Source organism: Nerophis lumbriciformis, linkage group LG23 (genome assembly GCF_033978685.3).
Source record: "Nerophis lumbriciformis linkage group LG23, RoL_Nlum_v2.1, whole genome shotgun sequence".
In the NCBI taxonomy this organism is placed as follows: Eukaryota; Metazoa; Chordata; class Actinopteri; order Syngnathiformes; family Syngnathidae; genus Nerophis; species Nerophis lumbriciformis.
Window position 1 is genome coordinate 13,782,262 of NC_084570.2, and position 21,956 is coordinate 13,804,217.

Below are 21,956 nucleotides of genomic sequence, written 5' to 3' on the forward strand. Positions count from 1 at the left end.
CAAGTGACAGACTGGAAAGAATGGGTGTGGGGGGCTGAGTAACACTTGGCTCGACACTGTCCTCGTGCAAATTACGGTCACTGTGGCATGCGTATTTTAAATAGGTTGTATTCACTTGACGTCACGTCCGGCTCATTAAATATGCGAGGCATGAAGTGGTGGGCCACCGAGCGTCTGTTGTCAGAGCGTTGCGGGCTGCATTTTGCCTTCCTCGAAGTGAAATGCCCTATGCTTGCATTGTTTTAGGCTGTTGGAACCGTTCAAATCGCAAAAAGAATGAAAGTTTCTTCAGAGTTTCTTGAGAGGTAATCAAGAAGGGCGGAAAAATGTGCAAGATTTTACGCAAGACGACAAGAAAAGTGTCACACACACCAGTCCAAGAAGGCGCAGTCGAAGAACGCACAGGTTTGCAGTGATCAATTCATCAAAGTTTTGTTTGATGTATTTTAAACATTCGGTATTTCCCATTGAAGTATTATCTTGATTTGTGTTTTGTCTCGTTTCTGAGTTCTTCGCCAACGAGAAGTGCCGCAAATTAGGAGGAAAAAAATAGAATTAGAAAGCCAAATGTCCCGTTGTGGGAATACTTCAGCTTCAAATCGGGTGGGCAATATGAGCCCATCAACAGGGATGAAAGAGCAAACATGACGTGATCATGTAATGGCAAAAAACCAAAAGACAACGTCCATCCACTTTAGGATGTTCAAAATGTATTTACATAAAATTTTTGCATACAGGGATGAGAGTTCATTTAATTTTTTATTTATTTCAGATAAAGTTATTTACCTTCCAATTACAGTACAATAAGTAAACAATTATACAATAATGAAAAATACAAGTTTATATCCTTTTAAATGTAAACTTGTATTATTATATATTATGATTATGTTACATTATAAACACTGTACAGTTTTTATTGATTATTTATTCAGTTTAAGAGCATGATGTAGACAAAAGCGCTGAGTCTGTCAGCATTAAAACCAATACAATTTAAAGTAAAATATTACATATTGTTCTAATGTGTGGCACATTGAGACAAAAATATGTTGACAGTCTAAAAGTAACATGTCTTTCTTTACTTGTTATTTTCGCAGTTGTACGCATTTGTATGTATTTTTGAGTATAAAATCACAAATCGAATCGTGGTCACAATTTTGGAGAGAAAAATTCCAATTAGGTTTTGTCTCAAAATCGTGCAGCAATCATAAATGAAGCTTGCAGTACATACACAAAGTCAAGGTCAATAGTTATTTTTTGGTAAAAAGACATGCGTACAACAACAAAAAGGCAACAAACATGGTTGTAGACGCAAAGTTAAATTATAAAATGCAACCTTACCCGAGCAAAAACGATGCATGATTTATCCAGGAGAGTCTTTGTAACAATTTCCTTCACCTCGCCACACATAAATAAGTTGTAGACCTCCATGCTTTTCTAAGTTTTCATCTATTTTGTCATGTAGAATGACGTCAGGAGCTCCAAATAGTTCAACATGTCTGGGAACACGACCAACGGATAAACCTTGAGATCACTCGACAAATCTTAATCTGATAATGTATGAAGATAGATTCAATTGCATAGGTTGCATTTTTGCCCTTATCCGCTTTTAGTGGTAAGATCTAGGCCCCTTGTGTATTTCGATAGGTAGCACTGTTTGCTGCCCAATAGCAATGTTGTTTTGATGGCCCACCACTTCTTTGACATTTGTTCAAACGTCACGTGTCCGAATACAACCTATATGTTATCCCAATGCGGTTTTAGAAGAAACGTCATAAAACAATATGTGCGGCTCTATGTAAAGCAGCGTGGGAGGTGTACTTCAAGCACAAGTGTTACCCATCGGTGTGCCCAACAGTGCATGTCACTGCAGAAGTGTCGGCGTGTGCATTAGGATTATGTGTTTTGAGCTCCTTGGGTCAAAAAGGGGAGGGGTCTGGTCTCTCACCTGCTGTGACGCACTGCTCAGGCCTCCCTGCCTGGAGGTGAGCTCAGCCGGGATTGGTAGACTCCATGCCGCCTCAATAAGAGGGAGCATTTTACTTTTACTCTGGGGGCTACTGAGCTGGGGGTTACTCAACTGAGCCTAGGGGAATGGAAAACGACGTGAAAAAACAAAAAAAAAGGGGGAAAAAAAGAAGGAAAACACAAAAGGTTTGCTTACAAAAACTAGGGATACACGATACATATATTTTTTCAAGCCGATACCGATAACGCCCTCCTTTTCAAGACCCATACTTTATATCTATACTCAAGTGCAGTTTGTGCACACCTGGAGCTAAAAAAGATTACAACAAAGGTGAACTTAATAAACTGTGCCTGTAGATTTGTCTTGATTAACGCTACATTTTCAGTGATGAAATCACAGATCGCTTTGGCCCTCAGGTCATCTCTACTAGCAAACTTTTCAATCGCGCAGCGATAGGAACAAGCCCTTTCTATTCAGCTGGCTTTGGGGCAGCTCCTTCAACAGTCTAACGTCTAATTGGGCTTTCAAAACATCGTCATAGCGATGCTGATGATGTTTGATAGGTTGAAGCGCAATGTTTTTCCCCTCCTGGCGGACTTTTTGCAGAAGTCTGTTTTAAAAGTCTTCCCTTCAAACCGTTAAGTCTCAAACAATCAACGCCATGATTGTTTAGAGTGAGAGCAGGAGCAGTTTACGACAGGCCACATAAGTAAGGAAGAGTACCGCTTGATTTGCTCACCCTAACCCACCTACAGCAGGGTAGTTTCGCCTCACCAGTTATAGGAGCATTTTTTAAATTACAGATTTATTGTGAGACGCCCTAATATCAGCCTGATAACTATCGGTCTGTTTTTATCGTGCATCCCTAACAAAAACCTACAAAAAAGAAAAACCGATGACCTCAAAATAAAAAAATATCAGCAATGGTACATTTTATAGCACAAACAAACGTGGTTTGCTGAGTAAGTCTTGAAGCAGCTTGGCCATGAGTGAACAGCGTGATTCGAACGAGGAGGTATCTGAATGACACGCAACAACAATAATCCCAAACACGGTCCTTTAGGACAAGCCACTGTTGTGGAAAAGTGACATTGCCTCATGCACATGTGAAAGGAGATGGAACTTGCTTGTGGGGGGAGTGCAGATGAGGACATGCCAGCAGGTTGCTTGCTCATAAGATACCTTGATGGTAAATGGCTCAACTAATTCCCAGGGTGCTGCAGTAGAGACTTGTGTTTTTTCTGGCTACTTATTACTCGTTTTTGATCAGGGTCTGAGTTCAAGTCTTTTTCTAACTTTGTTACATTGTTAAATATTACACAATAGTGACTTGACAACAGTAGCAGTGCCCAACTCAGTGAGACAGCACCAAGCTATGTTTACCACTGCCTCACACCTTTCTCCACTCACCTGCAGGCATTTGATTCGGTGGGTCAACACAGCGGCATTGGTGCACGCCTTGCTCCGTGTGGCATTGACGTAGCACTTGATGGCGTCGTGCGGCTGGTTGCACGACTCGTAAAGTGTGCCCAGGTCCATCCAGGCGGCGGCGTGACTGTGGTCCAGCTGCACGGCACAAATGTACGCCTGCAGCGCATCCATGGGCTGGTTCTGCTGCTGGTACAACACACTGGGTAGGGAGGGGGTGATAAGGACAGGCGTGTGAAATGCAGAAAGAGGAAAACGTCGCTGTCCGATGAAAATAATGTCACTTGACTGTCACATAACGATAATGACGATAACGATAACTTCCTTCCATGTAACTATGCCACATGACTCACGGCTTGTAATTACTCGTGCAGTTACAGTATTAGACAAACAAAAATGCATATGTATGTATTCTGAAATCTGTTTTAAAGTAAATACATTCTTGCTCCTAAAAAAACAACGGTGACATTGTCTTGATTAATGCAAATCAATTGTTACCCTATTGAGCACCAGGTATCTGCGCTGGCCTCAGATTTATCGATGGACTGCCGATAGGAGATGAAGGCATCCTGGACTTTTCCAATACTTGAGTAGCACCTGCAGGAGAAATCGGTTGTAAGGATTGGAACATGCAGCTAACCAGAGAATTTAAAGAGCACCAGAGCTTAAAGTGGAACTGCCCTTTTTTGGGGGAATTTTGCCTATCATTTTAAAATTAAAAAAATTAAAATAACACAAAATCACATACACTTTTCTTTTCTTTATGGAATCGAAATCATAAAATACGGCCAGTACTAGGTGGCTAATGTAGCTAAAGTGAGTTCACCATTCCACCCATAAAACCCTCTTAAAAAACATCCAAAAAACATTATTGATGCTTTTATTTTTTTCTATATTGTGTAGTTATAATTATATGCTTTTACTTGTAATTGTATTGAGTTTGAGGACCCCAGGAAGACTAGTGGGTTGTTGTGGCAACCACCTAATGGAAATCCTTAATAAATATTAAATAAAAATCCAACAATACCCATTTACATCTAGTGACCTGATTATTAGCCAAGTATTAGCAATAGTTTTATTTTAAGAGCTAACCAAAACAATTTTAAGCACCGCTGTGATCACAAAGAGCTAATCAGCTAATGCTGCTATATTGACATCCTGAGCCGGTGAAAGGTAATTGTAGATTACTCTCACCTGGATGGTAGAATGTTGGCCATAAAACGAGAAGTTGGTCAACTTTGTCATTCAACTAAGACTCGGTGATGGCGAAAAAAACACGAAAAGATGTTCGTTAGAGGCACATATTTTTGGTTAATCCTTTGTAAGGAGAAATATTAACAATTCAAACAAACAGTAAAGATAAGAAAATCCCATCAGTCAGCATCCCAGTGAGAGAAGACATTATACAGTAAGTGATTGTTTTATTATGTTTGTATATCTTGTTTAGCACTTAGAACTACTGTTGCATGATGCTTAGTGTTTTTTGTTGAAGGTAAAAACAAACACTGTGATGCATCTGTGAAATAGATAATAAAATGAGCAAAATACTTAAGTAAAGCATGTTAGTAAAGCGTCTATATAAAAACAATGGAGGCTTTTGGATATTTTTAGAGTGCTTTATAAGTGGAATATCCATCCATCCATCCATTTTCTACCGCTTATTCCCTTTGGGGTCGCGGGGGGCGCTGGAGCCTATCTCAGCTACAATCGGGCGGAAGGCGGGGTACACCCTGGACAAGTCGCCACCTCATCGCAGGGCCAACACAGATAGACAGACAACATTCACACTCACATCCACACACTAGGAATATAGCGACTCCTATTAGCTCATTTGTTAGCTAACTTTTGCTTCTGCTAGGGTTTATTTACGAAGTTACTATGCATACAAAAAGAAGAAAAATATATGTATTCTTGTCTAACAAAAGGATTGTGACAGACAAAAACATGTGCAGTTCCTCTTTAAACATCTCTCACATGCTACCAAGAAATTAATGGCTACAATCTAAGACCTTAGTAGCTGAAAAAAAATCCCTGTATCAATGTGTACATTGGAATAAGAAAATGTAAAAATATTAAAAATACTAGGGCTTTGCCAATCCAATTGTTTCACTGCCGATATTGGAGTTGGCTAATACCGATATTGAGTTGATAAAATATCAGCACTTCTTATATACAGTAGCACCCCAACTTAAAAGTGTTTTGAGAAAAGAGCGGCCTCTCGGATAATTGTTATGCTTTAAGTTGTAAGCAAAAATATGAGTTACAAGCATCTCTACAGTCATGGTGAACAATGTTCCCTCTAATTTTTAATGTGTGTGAGCAAACGCAAAAAACTCCCGGAGCATTCAGTGGAGCCCATGTGAGCAACATCAGACATGCACACTGTGGCAATACCAGCATCACAACTGTCCCAAACCGGACTTAACAAGTTCAAAGTTTTATTATAATAATCAAATGACAGCAGTCATTTTGATTAAATTATTTAGTGATTTGGCCCACTTCAATTGAAAATAGCAACAAAAAATTTTTTTTTCAAGAGCAATGTACTAGTATTGTGTACCGGTATCTGTTCAGGGGTCCCACTTTGAAAATAATTTGTACACCTTTCAGAGATCACATTTAGTTCCCCTTAACACATTCACATGTTGCACAATGAGATGTAAGCATGAGATAGGGTGTACATTCCTGTAACTTTCTGTCGGTAAACTACATCTTTTTATGAGCATTTCTTTAATCTAGTAACAGCATATGATGGTTGATATCCATAAATGAACATTCTTAATAAATGGCAGTAAAATAAGAACACACCTGATTGAGGAGTCAATGTAACGACCTGGCATTTACACTTTGTGTGGTGTTGGGAGTTGTCTGACTTTTTGTGTGGCCAAAAAACGCATCAGTGGCTAATTAGTGCCATAAGTGTGTGTGTTGGCGACGGTGCAGGTGAGAGAGCCAGGGCTGCATTTGATGACAGATGACAAAGAGTTGGTTTAAGCCTGGTTTTTATGCAGAAAATTACCTGTTTTTCTAGACAGAAGTGGCTATGACCTAATACAAACAGTTTTGCTCAATGAAGTGATCCATGGAATTAATGTCCTCTTTAAAGTTTCTCGACAAACGTTACAAAAATTTAACAGTGTTGACAGACCAACATTGTTTTATCTGTTGTGGCCGCTTGCTGTCACTTGTCACTCTGAGTTGCATTGCAAAATCCTACAGAACAAATCGTTATGTGTTTATTTTGTTTAGAGTTCAGAGGGGATTTTATTATGTGCGCAGCATAGATTTACCGGTACTGTGCGCAAATGGCGCATGAGCAGAACGTTGACGGTGAACCCTCTAAAATCCACCCAAAACATCTGGTCATACTTGGAAGCATTAGCTTATAGCTAGAGATCAATATAACTTTGTTTTCAAACCTTGAGAAGGAATTCAGTGGTGATATTCCTTAAATTAAATAAATAAATCATTAAAAAAAACATGACCGAGCGTGTTGCCACTTGATTAGACAACACTGCTAGCCTGCACCATACTGATGCAGCCAAAAATGTTAAGATAATATCTAAACGGCATACATTTATCCATGAAAATATGGAAAAGTTGTTGATAGTGTGTTTGACGGAAAAGCAGCTGGAAGGAGATACCGTAGAAGTCTGCTATTCATTACTTTATAAAACTACTTTAGTTGTTGGTAGTACATTCAATTGTATTGCTTTCACACAATATTTATTATCTAAAAGTTAGTTTTTCTTTTTAAAAGGCATGTTACATATTAAAAGTGTGCTGTTTTGGGAGGGGGCAAGCACCAATTAATTCCAATCCATTTCAATGCAACATGTTGATTTGAGATACAAGTGTTTTGAGTTAGGAGCTCCGTCACAACCAATTAATAAACTCAGAAGTTGAGGTACTACTGTACTTTTATTATTTTGTTAGGGGTGGGATTTTAGAAAAGGTTTGATCAAGTGAAATTACTCAAACAGAAAACAATGGTAGGTAAAACACACACTAACGTATTACTTATTAACCTACTGTAATGGTCATATGTTGTCTTTAGTTAAGTGGAGTGGTAATGGTATTTTTGGTGGCACCTAGTGGACACAATAACCCATAAAGTTAAACTAATGACTATGGTCCGGTAAAAAAATTGATTTGATTAATATATTTAACATTTTGCAATGTCAATTCCCAATGCCTAATATATATTATCTCCCCCGACACCTAATGTGTGTGCAGCAACAAACTTCAGCTTCCAACAACAAGCTGTCCAGGGCCAAACAAAGAAAGTGAGACAATTAGCAGCATTACCAGTATTACAATAATAGAAGCAATCGCAACTCTAGACTGCCAAGATTTATGCCTATATTTGCCAGCTTCAACCAGGTCTTTCAGGTGCTTGAAGTCAACCACACTACATTATGATCATGGAACATAACCATCTGATTGAAAAAGTTATTTCTATTGATGACATTTGTAACAGAGTCTTGTAAGATGAATGCTAATGTGGCGCACGCTCACTAGAAGAAGACAGCAACTGTAACTCGAGGGGTGCTTTTGTTGACAAATTTCCTGCATGCATTATTGCGGGAAAAAAACAAGCGTGCACACTTACAGCCTTCACAATAAAATTGCTGTATTACATCCTGTAGGACTGCGCAAACAAAATAGGAGCTCAACCACTTGGAAAAAACTCTACTTTTTTGCAATTTCCAGTTATGGAATGTACTGTACACTTTTACTTGCAATTCTTTTCTGATTTCAAAAATTACTCTTGAGATTTTTGAGAAGCTTTCAAGTGTCAAAAATAGTTTATGGTGAAGAGAAAAAACAGTAACTGTGTTATTTTGGAACAGGTTTGAGACTTGTTCAATATTTAGGTGCAGATCAATTTGAATTGAGACTAATCGATATAAAACGATATAAAACAGGGGTGTCAAACTCATTTTAGCACAGAGGCTGCATGAAGAAAAAAAATCCATGGCATAATAACCTAAAAATACAACTACAACAACTCCAGATTGCTTTCTTTGTTCTACTTTGGCCCAAAATAGAACAAGCACATTCTGAAAATGTACATATCACAAATAATCCACTTGACAAAACACTTCAAGTTACCGGTAGTTGAAAATTCAGTGGAAAAAATTAGTGCAGTTTCAAAACACCATGAAAAACACAATGAACTTCGTCTCAGTGTATCTACAAAGCCATTAAACTTAAGTCACAGTCTGTGGGATTGAACAAAATACAAAATAAATAAAAACTATTCCAAGTATCAAAGACCTCTTTTGTCATGACCACATATTAATCCTGTGCTAACTCAACAAACCATACAAACTGAGGTAGAAACTATTCAAGTGGGTTGAGTTACTCCCTGCCTTCTAGGCATCACTGTGTATTGATAGAAAAATAAAAGTTGTGCAATGTGTCAACAATTTCAACAAAGTAATCATATAAATAAGAGACTGACAGTATTGCAGTAAATCACAATGTTGACTTTCTTTACATTTGCACAAAAGACAATCATTTTCACAGAACTATATCAATGTGCAGTGTCTCATGCAGCATTTTAAGTGGGGTTACCAATTGTATATTTACCCGTTTGTTTTACGCTGGGTCGAGGGCGAGGAGCCGCAGCTCCGCTTTACTGTGTACCTCTTGCTTGGTAAACTTGCTCGGCCATAGGTATAAACAATTTGCTTGCCTAACAGAATTGCTCTTGCGACATCCAGTGGACATACGGTATTTAGATTAGGAGTTTATTTTATTTAAAAATGCAGCTGAATTTTACACTTAGCAAACTCATCTCGCAGGACAGATTAAATCTGTTCGCGGGCTTGATTCGGCCCACATACCTTATGAAAATCGATTTGAAAAATTGGCCATGACACCTAGCTCTACTCACGACCTAAGTTGCATGATACGAACACAGTTGTTAGCTTCTGCCTTGATGACTTTGTATCTGTACGTAAAATGCAACTATAATTATTTGATTCTTGTTCATATTCACAAATGTGCTTTAGACTGCAAATTGTGTTCAATTAAGGACACTTATGACATATGTCTAGCTTGTGTGCTATTGTGTGCTTAGCTGTTGTGTAGCTGCCAGCTCCTAGTAGCCTATAACATACCATGTTTACGTCTTGTAAATGACTTGACTTAATTACAATAAAAGATCAACCTTTTGTGCTTATTTAGGACAATAAAATGTTAACTGGCTGTCCACTTTTGCATAAGGATGGATGGATGGATGTGCTTATATCGGATCTAATAAGGAGGTTATAGACGTAAGCTGATATAAATTCAATACTTGTTTCTTTGCTGATATTGAACCGAGATCTTATCAGATCACAACATCCCAAGTTAATTTTTCAAACACTATATCAAAACCAAATATACAAATGAACAGAAGTGAACAGATAAGCTGCTACAGAAATTGTCAACATGAATGAATTGATTTCCTACCGCTTATCCTGTTGAAGATGATGAGCGAGAAGTTACGTGCATTCTGGTCTCAACGCACATACAGGTGAAACTCAAAAGTTTGTTTATACCAGCAATTAGATTTACAAGGTGAAACTAATAAATGACAGAGGCTCATAAAATGGAACTCAAGATATTTCAATACTTATTTTGATATAATTTTGATGATTATGGCTTACTGCTTTTGAAAACCTAGAATTAAAAATGTCAAAAAAAATTTGGGTTTTCAAAAACTGTAAACCAGGATAAACTAAAAAGCCGCTACTTTTTTCCTACATTTTGAACCCCGCGGCTCATAGCCCTGTGCGGCTAATATATGGAAAAATATTGCTGAAATAAGTGGACTTTTACAAGATATTCAAATGTTTAGCGTTTCACTTGTTCTAGTTTATACAAACAACCATCCACAAGCAATATAGTCTTTGTTTGTGGATTATGGGGAGGAATCTAAGTGTCTGGACCTTCTGGACGTGAGACAGAAGTGCTGACAAGGACATGCATTTGCTTTCTTGATGAGCAACAATATGAAACATCGCAAGCATGACACAGATGGGGCATCGTACCTGCCCAGGAAGTACCAGGACTGTCCAGAGTTGGGGTCCGCCTCCAGAGATTTTTGCAGACACTGGATGGCATAGCTGTCCCTGTTGGATTTATCCCCAAGATGCTCCACCATATGATGCATCCAGCCTTTGGAGACAAAGGGTAACCGCTGAAAGTCAGTCAACTGTGCAGACAAGTGTTGAATGTTGACAAGTGCCTTACCAAGCTGCTGTAGGGTAGTGGCCTTCACCTGTGCAGGAAGATCCTCTGTCTGCAGAAGGCTTTCATAAGCCTCCTTGGCAGCCCGGTATCTCTTCTGGAACAAGTACAAAAAGTGGACATCTGTCTTTGCCATTTTTTCCTTGTTCAACATGATCAACAACTCAACCGTCTTCCACTTGGCCATTATTCGTCCTGCATACAACATAAAGCCAACAGTTCTACGTAGACACGTGTTCTGACACAGTGCATTAGTGGGGAAGCTGTGCTGCCTTCAAGTGTAAGCGACATTACCTCTACTGAGAGAGAGAGAGAGACCATCAGCATACAAAAGAGGGAGAGCCAGAATTTCTTGTTTCCGTGGCAACCCCGTCGATCGGCTCGGAATAATCTCCTATCCCCTCCCGCATTTGCCACCCACTCACACACCACGCTCCCTGCTTTCATTTGTCAGCACTTGACTCAAAGAACAGAAAATAGGGCTTTCCCTGGGACTTGACAGCGTTACAATATAAAAGCTGTAGTAAATTAGTAATGCTGCTTACAAATTTGGTAGCTCTTCACTTGCGTTAATAAAGCACTGCAAAAAACATTGACTGTGTGACAATAGGACAGGACAATAGAAAACAACAAGCACTCACCTGAATCTCATATAAATGAGCAATGTGGAACTGAACTGCAGGAGGAAAGAAAACAACCAGGTTAGAGGTTATTTGACATTGAAAAACATTAAAAAGACATAGTCGTCTTTTTCCTCCTCCTCGTCTTTTGCACACTTTGGTCAGTGTTGTTGCATTCTCAATGAACAGAAGCCCAATGTCGGCTTACGGAGAAGTCGGGTGGTGGCGCACCCGGCAGCACCTTCCAGCGTGTGGAGCGCCGCAGTGATGATCTAAGCTGCCTGAGTGACTCTCAACAGATAGAGCGAGGACGAGGAGAGAGAGAGGGGAAGAAAGACAGGGGCTGCCCTTGCCGTGTGAGTGTCTGAGACACATGAGGAGGCGAAGGCAAACAGTGAGAGGCTGGGCTAAAATGGATATTGTTGTCTCCAAGGTAACACAGCAGGTGGGCGAGATGAAGCATCTTTGGTTTTTTATATCCTAACCAGCAATCGTTTGCTCCCAGGCCAGGGAAAACAACCTTGCTGCGTGTGTGTTTGAGAGCTAAAAGTGACTAATTATACATTGTTTGATTATCTTTTGTGAAGGTCAAATTGGCGCCGTTGTGGTTACAGAAAATTAAATCTGAACATTTCCAGAAAGTCTGAGTAGAAAATTGGAACTTACTTTCAGCTTTGGACAAAGTGCAGGGATTGGAGTCAATCAAAGCTAGCTGAAAATGCTGTGAGGGAACATAGAGGGCAGAAATTAGGAAAGGCATCCTTAGTTTTATGATTGTTAGGAGCGTGCCTACCTTTAGACTTGACTCATAGTCTGTGTTGACCTTGAACATGAGACCCAGGCGAAGGTGGATCTCCTTGGCGCGGGAGAATCCCGGGTCAATATACAACACTTCCTGGAATGCTTTGATCGCCCTGGTGGAGGGAATAAAGAAATAATAAAGAGACTTGGATTGGCTTTGACAATTTTGTCCATAGTCGATGAGCAGTCGACTGCAGTGGTACCTCAACTTAGGGGGCCCCAACTCATGAGTGTTTTGAGATAAAGCGAAGAGACATCTCTTGAGTTCAAGCAAAAAATTAAAGTACAAACATCCATGCCATGAGTTAGCACAGCAAATGTCTCAGTGAATCCTGTAAGATCCAACCAAAACATCTGTTGGTCTTCCTCGCTAGCCTTGACTTATACGTAGCTAGATTGACATACCTTTGTTTTTCTAACAATGAGAAGAAAGAAAGAAAGTGAGTGCTGAGAAGTGGATGATATTCATTGAATTAAATAAAGAAATAAAACATGACAGAGTGTAGCCAACTTAGTGAAGCAGTTCGATCATAGCACTGCGAGTACATTGCTCTGAGCACATGATCCCTGAACTCATTGATCCCTCTTTTCAGTGATTCACAATCTTTGTCTCAGTGGGCTGAGAGCGAGACCGCTAGCTTACACACACAAAAAATACAGACAGAGAGCCTTGCTGATAGCAACATGCAAGTGAGAGGTTTTGCAAAGATTAAGATAAAAATTTAAGAGGAAACCATATGATACCAATGCCAAATATTCCGTTCCGGGAATATTTCAGCTTCAAAACAAATGGGTTTACAAGCCCATCAACACGAACAAGCGACAATGCCGCGATGGCAACAAAGAAATCAAATCAAATTTTATTAATAGAACACTTTTTATACACTGGTAAGTGGCAAACAAAGTGCTGTACAAAACAAAACAAGCAATAAAAATAACAGAAGAAGAGAGGAAAACACACGCATTCACGCAGACACACAGTAACAGCACTATTGACAATAAAGCAAAAACAAAACATGGCATGGCACTGATGATTTGAGGAAAACCCCCACCTTTGAGACGTCCACATAATAACTAAAATAAAGGACATTTAAAAAAATATTGTATAAAGCATATGATAAAATATATGTAAAAATCAAAATATAAATACCGGTAATAGAAATATTACATCAATAAGTTAATGAAAACATAACACAGAATAATAGTAAAAAAAAAAAAAAGATGACTAAGATTAGAAAACAACAAAATAAAATAATAACAGATGATCAGTCAAAAGCCTTATTAATAAGGTGTGTCTTAAACCTTTTTTTATTTTATTTCAATGCTCACTGAAGTCCTGAGGCTCTCTGGCAGGCTGTTCCACAGGTGAAGGCAATCGTGGCTAAATGCCGCCTCACCGTGGGTCTTTGTTCTGGTATTTGGTAATGATAAAAGGCTAGTGCCAGAGGACCTCAGGATCCGCGAGGTTTGATACGGTAAAAGCAGATCAGATAGATAAGATGGCACAAGGCCATTAAGACATTTTGGAAACTAATAATAGAACTTTAAAATCAACCCTGAAGTGGACAGTGAGCCAATGCAGCGACTTTAAAAAAGTTTTCCAACTCTGAAAACAAATGCACTTTAAGATGTTCAATATCTAAGTTAAAAGTTTGCTTACAGAAAATAAGTCCATTTATTTTTTTTGTTTGTTTATTTATTTAGGATAACTAACGGTAACAGTAAGTAGCAAGTAAGTAACCAAGAGTCAATTCCAGACTAATAACTGCTACTTTTGCCCTACGCTTTGCACCCTGTGGCCTATAAAACAGTGCAAGTAATGTATGGCTTTTTCTTCGCTGATGGAATAGTTTCTAAAAAAACATATGCAAATACATTACAATGGTGTGTTCTTGTCTGTTGTATGGCGCCATCTTTTGGATGAGATCGCTGCTTGGTGAATGGCTACAGTGTTTCCTGCTGTTCAAAGTACCAGTAGAGTGTAAAAACAAGTTGACATTATATGCTTATTTATGTTTCATTTTATCCATTAAACCATATCCAATTGTATTTACAATCCGCAAAGTATGTGAAAACACTATTTAAACATTACAAAATGCCACAAATTCAGTCAGCCAATTTGAATAATCCGCTCCGAAAATCTTCGGCTATTGCCGGAGATTGACGTCACAGTAGTAACCTTTCTGCACTTTGACCTTATTATCAGATCAGTCATACTGGAAATTTGCAAATATTTGAAAGAGATGTGCTGTTTATCATTCACAATCCTTATGTAAGACGGCAATACATGTTTTATTTATTTTATGCATTCTACGTCGTAAATAAATAAGTAAAAAGTCCGCTAACAATAGGTGCTCTCCATTTTGCCCACAAAACTCTGTAACACTATTTACATCTTGTGACCTGAATATTAACCAAAAATTATTAATGTTGTTATTATAAGCGCTAACACATACAAACTATTTTTAGCATTGATAACCGTGAGCTAACTATAGTTTATGCTGCACTGACTCAAGAAGAGACTTTAATGTGTTTATAAAATGAAACTGAGGACAAGTGGTAGAAAATGGATGGATGAAAAGAATGCAGTAATGCAACATATATGAATGCAAACTTCCATAAAACTGTAAAGAAGAAGAAGAAGCTGTGCTGCTTCTGCTACCAGTGCTCCACGTTCGGCTTGTCAAAATTATTCTAGATCATAAATCATGACTCATATGGAAATTAGGAGGATTCAGACATTAATCTAGAAGCTGTTCATCTGTGACATTAAGTATACCCGTAGACGGAGACAAATACACACAACCAAAGACAGTGTGAATGTCAGCAGCAACCCTTTAACCATTCATCTGGATTAAAATTAATTATCTGTAAGATTGATACTATTTGGATCATATCTATTCACTCGCAAACTTTGTAAGTCTTTCTGTGTCATACATATATAATAATAGCTTCAATGTAGAGGCAACTTGTTTTTCCACTATACTGGTACTTTAAAGCTTTGAACCGTAAGTACAAGTGCTGTTCTTCCCGGGCAGCACAAGTAGCCTACTTTAGTTACTGTATTTTTCGGAGTATAAGTCGCATTTTTGGGGGAAATTTATTTGATAAAACCCAACACCAAGAATAGACATTTGAAAGGCAATTTTAAATAAATAAAGAATAGTGAACAACAGGCTGAATAAGTGTACGTTATATGACGCATAAATAACCAACTGAGAACGTGCCTGGTATGTTAACGTAACATATTATGGTAAGAGTCATTCAAATAACTATAACATATAGAACATGCTCTACGTTTACCAAACAATCTGTCACTCCTAATCGCTAAATCCCATGAAATCTTATACGTTTAGTCTCTTAAGTGAATGAGCTAAATTATATTATTTGATATTTTACGGTAATGTGTTAATAATTTCACACATAAGTCGCTCCTGAGTATAAGTCGCACCCCCGGCCAAACTATGAAAAAAACTGCGACTCATTGTTCGAAAAATACGGTACGTTTTGTAGTTACGTTAGAGCGTCCGCAAAAATGGAAACATTTAAAAGCAAGACTAAAGTTTATGCATGTTTTAAATAAAAGTAACATTAACAGATCTTTAAGACCTTTCGAGATCATATTGAAAACCTTTTAGAGATTTTAGGAGAAATTTAGACATTTTAAGACCTTAAATTCAAATTGTTGGACTTAAAACTTTTTAAGATCCTGCGTGTACCCTGGTCCTATAGTGCAGCGGTCCCCAACCACCGGTTGAAATAATTAGTTATTTCCGTTTTATTTATTATCTGAGCCCGAACGATCTTTTATTTTGAAAAGTCTTTTATTTTGAAAAATGACTGGATTCTCTCGGTTATATCTTGGTCACTTGAGCGCCAAAATTTAACCCAGCTAGCAAAGTGAGTAAAAAACAAACGTCTTTGGAAAGTTTCTTTGTGATGGGGGGAAAAGGCACAGTGAAGAGAGAGAACAGCCTACGACTTCCAACAAAAAGAAAGCCTTTAACAGACAATACCAGGAGTCCTACTTGAAATATGGATTTATCGCAACAGGCGATTCCCACGCACCGAGCCCGTTCTGCATAATATGCGGCGACCAGCTCTCTAATGAGGCAATGAAGCCTTCAAAACTGTTTCGCCACTTAGAGACCAAGCACCCTGGATTAAAAGACAAGCGCCCGGAGTATTTTGAAAGAAAAAAACATGAACATGAAGGACAGAAGAAATTACTCAGGGCCACCACATCAGTAAATGAGAATGCACTGAGAGCATTGTACTTAGTGGCTAATCGTATTGCTAAGGCTAAAAAGCCATTCACTATTGGTGAAGAATTGATCCTTCCTGCCACTAAAGACATTTGCCGTGAACTTCTAGGAGAGGCTGCTGTTAAAAAGATATCACAGGTGCCTCTGTCGGCTAGCACCGTGACTTGGCGCATTGAGGAAATAGCCGAAGACATTGAGACACAATTGTTAGAGAAGATTGATAAATCACCGTGGTACGCACTCCAGGTTGACAAATCTACAGATGTTGACAACAAGGCAATACTACTTGTTTATGTGTGATATATTTATCAGGAGGATGCGCATGAGGATATGTTATGTGCACTATCGTTGCCAACCAACACCAAAGCCGCAGAACTGTTCAACTCGCTGAATGGTCTCATGTCAGCCAGTGTTCTGGATTAAAGTCATGGCAGAATACCCCGAGATCGCCACCCCAGCATTGAAAACCATGTTGCCATTTCTGACATCCTATCTGTGTGAAGCGGGGTTTTCTGAAGTGACCGCCACCAAAGCAAAACAACGGAGCAGACTGGACATAAGCAACACACTTCGGGTGTCTTTGTCTCCGATTACCCCCAGTTGGGACCGTCTCGTTGCCGAGAAACAAGCTCAGGGTTCCCATTGATTTAGCGTTACGGTGAGTTAAAATTCTCATGCACTTTATATTCGTTTTTAATGTTGTATCTGCATCTTATTTTGAAGGTAAACGTTACCATAGCAACCAAAATCAGAGAGCGTTAGGCCAGTGGTCACCAACAGAGGGAGGTGAGGGAGAGGGGAGAGGAGAGGATAAGAGAGGAGGAGAGCTTGTGAGTCTCGGCACACGAACATGCAGGAGGCTTCTCTGACGGTTCAAACTGGCAACATTATTTCCGCTGTTGAAAAATAACGTACTCATGTTATGTTGTTGGCACAATGTGCTAATAAAGGTCCATATGAGTACACAGTGGATTCACGTTTATTATTATTTCATAACAATCAACTCCGCCCCTCCCCCCCGGTCCGTGGGGAAATTGTCAAGCGTTGACCGGTCCGCAGTTAAAAAAAGGTTGGACACCACTGCTATAGTGGACCAACCAGAGACCATAATTAAATACAACTGAACATTTTTATGACATCATATTTATGACGTCATGATCATTTTGATTTGCAATGATGCATATATTTTCTTTAAACAGGCTAAACAATTGATGTATGTATATTTAAAACAAATGTATTGTTCCTTATGAATAATAACATGTTTTGTTATATTAACAGAATCAGATTTATTGGCCAGGTGGTATGTTTAACACACAAGGAATTTGACTTGGTAGACTGTGCTCTTTGTTCAATGGAATTTCAATTGGTGTTGCTTATTGTAAAAGGTAAAATAGGCTACACTATATTCTGCAATCCCTGAATGTTGGAATGTAGTTTTCCAAATATGTAAACAGTCCTTTGAATTAGAAATTTAATAAAAAAAACGACGTGTTTTAATGATATTCTTCACAATGAAGGCATTGTAAAACGAACCACACTAAGGAAAGTACACTATTATATAGACTTGAATTACGTTAAATTAATATTATAGTAAATAATAACTAGTTTATAATAAACTGAAAAAAGCAATACAGTTGTGGAGGACGATGGTTGGCTCTCATGCCGCTAGCTTAATGCTAATGTAAAATGGACAAACTCATTGACATGCTAGCAAGAATTAGCATGGCCAATCGCAGGGCACATGTAGACAATCATTCACACTCACATTCATACCTATGGACAATTTAGAGTCTCCGTTTAACCTAGTGTGCATATTTTTGGAATGTAGGAGGAAGCCGGAGTACCCACAGAAAACCCCCCACGCACGGGAAAACATACACATACAGATGTCCAAACGGCGTAACGTTAGGCGTTATTGTCGTAGGTTATGGTCGGTTACAGAGGCTTGAACAAGAAAATAATTAACTTGAAATCCCTTTCTCTTCAACTTTCTGTCCTAGTTTTACGTTTGTCGAGTGTCAACTAGTCCGGGACCAGCTGTAGCGCTCCTGACAGGCGATGATTTAGATGCAGGTTGTTTTTTTTTTAATTCCCCAAATAAAGCATAGAGGAATGTTTTTTATATTTGAGATGTTTTTTCAAACTTATTATGGCTAACAGTACGTAAATAATAGACCATATACACTACCGTATTTTCTGGCCTATAAACCGCACCGGAATATAAGCCGCAGCCAGTAAATTTCGAGGGAAAAATATACGTTTGCATATACAAGCCGGACCGGACGCAGATATATACGTTGTGAAATTAGGTATTTACACAAATATTTTGTAAGTGTTAATTTAAAAACCAGCTGATCAAACACTGTCATGAATCCACTAGCTGCGGAAGCTAGTTCTCCAATCTGCTAAACAGACTTAATAACGCCATAATAACGTTTGTTGAATTTACTGAGGAATTTGTGAAACTGAAACAATACAAAAAGAATGCCATTGTAAGTTAATAATAAACGTGTTAGCATATTAGTTCATGCTAATGACGCTAGCTTCCTTACATTGCCATTGCGCATACAAATATTCATGAAAACACATTAATAGACATCACACATGGGATGGTTTAGTAAGTATGAATTGTTTTAGTTATATTGTGAAAGCTACAAACGTTGCTTAGAGGGATGAATAAAGAATGCTTTCAAGCATAATTGCTATGGACGGTTTTACTTTCAGTTCAAGGCAAAACAGGAAGAACATTTTGAACTTGCAGCACCAAAGATGGTGCCATAGCAAAAACAATAACAGTTTCAGTCCTCTGCTTGGGTTTAATAAAAAATATTGAACACAAACCATAGCAATTAGCGAAAAAAAATCCACAAATTAGCTGCACTGTTTTATGAGCCGCAGGAATCAAAGTAGCAGTTAATTTACGGTACATACATTCATACAATATAATATTTAAATTCGTTTTCATGTAAAAAAAAAAAAAACAACACTTATTTTGAAGGTTTGGCTGCATTTATCGTGCTGTGACGGTGCGCCACAACTAAATACATGTAGGGGAAATCCTGCCATTCGATTTGAAGATTAATTAGTCCCACAACGGGACAGTTGGCTTTGTAAACATATTTTTTTCCTCCCAAATTGTGTTACTTCACGGCAAGCTGCAGATGAGCAGACTGTTGTTACTTCCTGTGTGTGTGTGTGTGTGTGTGTGTGTGTGTGTGTGTGTGTGTGTGTAAACCTGGAACCCTGCTGCCCTCCCACGAGACAAAGATGGTGGATGACTGAAAAGACGGCTCACTGCGTCCAGTTAATTCTACTGTTTAATGCGCTCAGGTGCTGAAAGCAATGCACAGAGTAAGATGTATTTCTCCCTGTCGGAAGCAAGAGACGAAGAAACGATAGCACAGCTCAACAGTTCGAATTAGCGAACATGTCCGTCACTTGAATTCTGGTGATGGCAGAGAAAAAAAAAAAACTCCAGCTCTTGCGGTTACATCATTGCACTAATTAAAACCTCAATGTCGATTAATCGTGCAGACCTAACCCCTACTGTGCTGTAGGTGGTTTGGGGTGAGCAAATCAAACGCTCTGCAAACATTCCATCAGTAAGGAAAAACATTGTGCTTCAACACATCAAACTCTATCAGCCACCTGAAACGCCAGCATCGCTATAACGCCGTTTTGAAAACCAACAAAGACAGCTGCTGCTTAAGAAGCTGAACAAACCAGGCCACAAAGATAAGTAACTGTAGATATTCTATAAATAAGTTATCAGTCAGGGTTTTGAGACTCTGTATCTGTCAGCTTGGGAAAAAAAAAGTATGCATGTCCATTAAATTCCTTTAAAAAAAAAAAAACACATTTCCCAATAATAATTTCTGGTACTCAAGAGGGAAAAAACTCTGGGAAAAGCTCCAACAAAATAAGGCATTTCAGGCTGCAAAAATCTACACATAATTATCTCAACCTGCTTAAATTCATAGGCGGTTCTGTCTAAATCAGCACATGTCACACTACTCACCACTGAAAGGCGTTGTAGTGGAAGTAGACCATTCCCAAACCATACAGAAAGGCAGCATTCTGAGTGGGATGAGAAGACTTGCATGAAGCTCAATATAAAGAAAAACTGGTCTGTCATCGCTACAAAATGACTTTTATTATAGTGTGGTTGTGCTGGCTCACCTTCCAGTAGTCTGGCTGTAAACTGTAGTACCTCTGGTATGCCGATAATGCTGTCATTGGAAGAGCACAGCATGGGGGTTAGATGAAGCAAAGGACATGTAAGGAAGGGTGGTTAAGTAGGCACGATGAAAAAGGTGACGGTTCTGTACGGACTCACCTTTTGGGTAATCCTCTAAGAGGAGGTTAAAGTGGCCTAACTGGCAGAACACCTCAGGCTCTACTTTCCCCTCCGCCTTAAGGATGAGCGAATCGTAGCAGCGGACAGCCTGAGGAGCCAAAAAACAAAAAAACAGGCTCAGGACACCATGTACACGCACGTCATTTATGTAAAAAGGGGGGGATTCAAAAATGTTATACTTCTTCCCATATGTTTAAATTAATTTTCATTTCTTAATTTACTTTTCTTTTTGTGTGAAATAATATTGCCATTGAGCACAATACTGTTCTCTGGAGATATGTATGTATATTATGTACTACATGTATGAAATGGAACTGACTATGACATACTCAATAAACAACACATGAACACATGAATACAGGTCAGGTGGCGGTTAAAAAAAAAAGTGTCTGAAAAAGACGACAACGGGGACAAAAGCTAACTGGAAAAATAAAGTCAAGCCGAAGTTGAATTGTTTAGCCACGTGAGTCATGACACACAAATATATATTTCCGGATGATAATTTCCCCCAAACATCCAGTACAATGAAAGAGGTTTGAAGCAGCCATGTTGGCAAGTGGAAATAGACTTGGGCCCATATCGATAGGTAAATTTTTATTGAACAATAAATGAAAATGAACTCCATAACTTTGCCAGCCTTACTAACCGCCGGGTGCATGCGTTGTAACATGCTGCAAGAACGGTCACTCTTTGCATCGGTTTCATTTTCAACGACGTGCACATAAACGGTAATAATATTAACCCATGTAAAACTGACTGTTAGTTTTACCGTTTAAATCAAAATGATCGAAAAACCGTAATTGATAATCACGCGTTGATAAAATTATGGAGTGACAAAAGTTAACCTGCTAGCTCGCTTAAATGCTAACATGAAAACAAGAGCCGTTAACACTATTACAATGTTAAAAGATACGAGAAATAAAGTGGAATCTCGATTCACAAAAGCTTCGATTTGCGTTCTTATTGGTTTACAAACTTTTACATCGCGCCAAATATGCCTCTGTGTGCGGACCATGTCTTGGCAAACAGAAGTTGTATTTATTTACTCATTCATTCATCAATTTTGTGTGCTGATGGAAGCCCTATAGAGGCTGACATTTTGATGACATCACTTCCTGTAACCGCAGGCACGGCCATTTTGAAGAGGAGGGGCCCCATCGTCACAACCTGTTTACATTCTGTACACCAGTTCGAAGCGTTTCAAGGCTAGTGACACTTCTGACTAATTAATTTCCACAATTGTTGCACCTTGCGCCAAAAAAGAGCTGTGTCAGCCT

At 38.8% G+C, this 21,956-nt stretch overlaps 1 pseudogene; it reads right to left on the bottom strand.

Annotated features, from left to right (window-relative positions):
* LOC133622372 (lysine-specific demethylase 6A-like) overlaps positions 1-21,956 on the bottom strand; it is an 81,726-nt pseudogene that overhangs the window by 43,442 nt on the left and 16,328 nt on the right.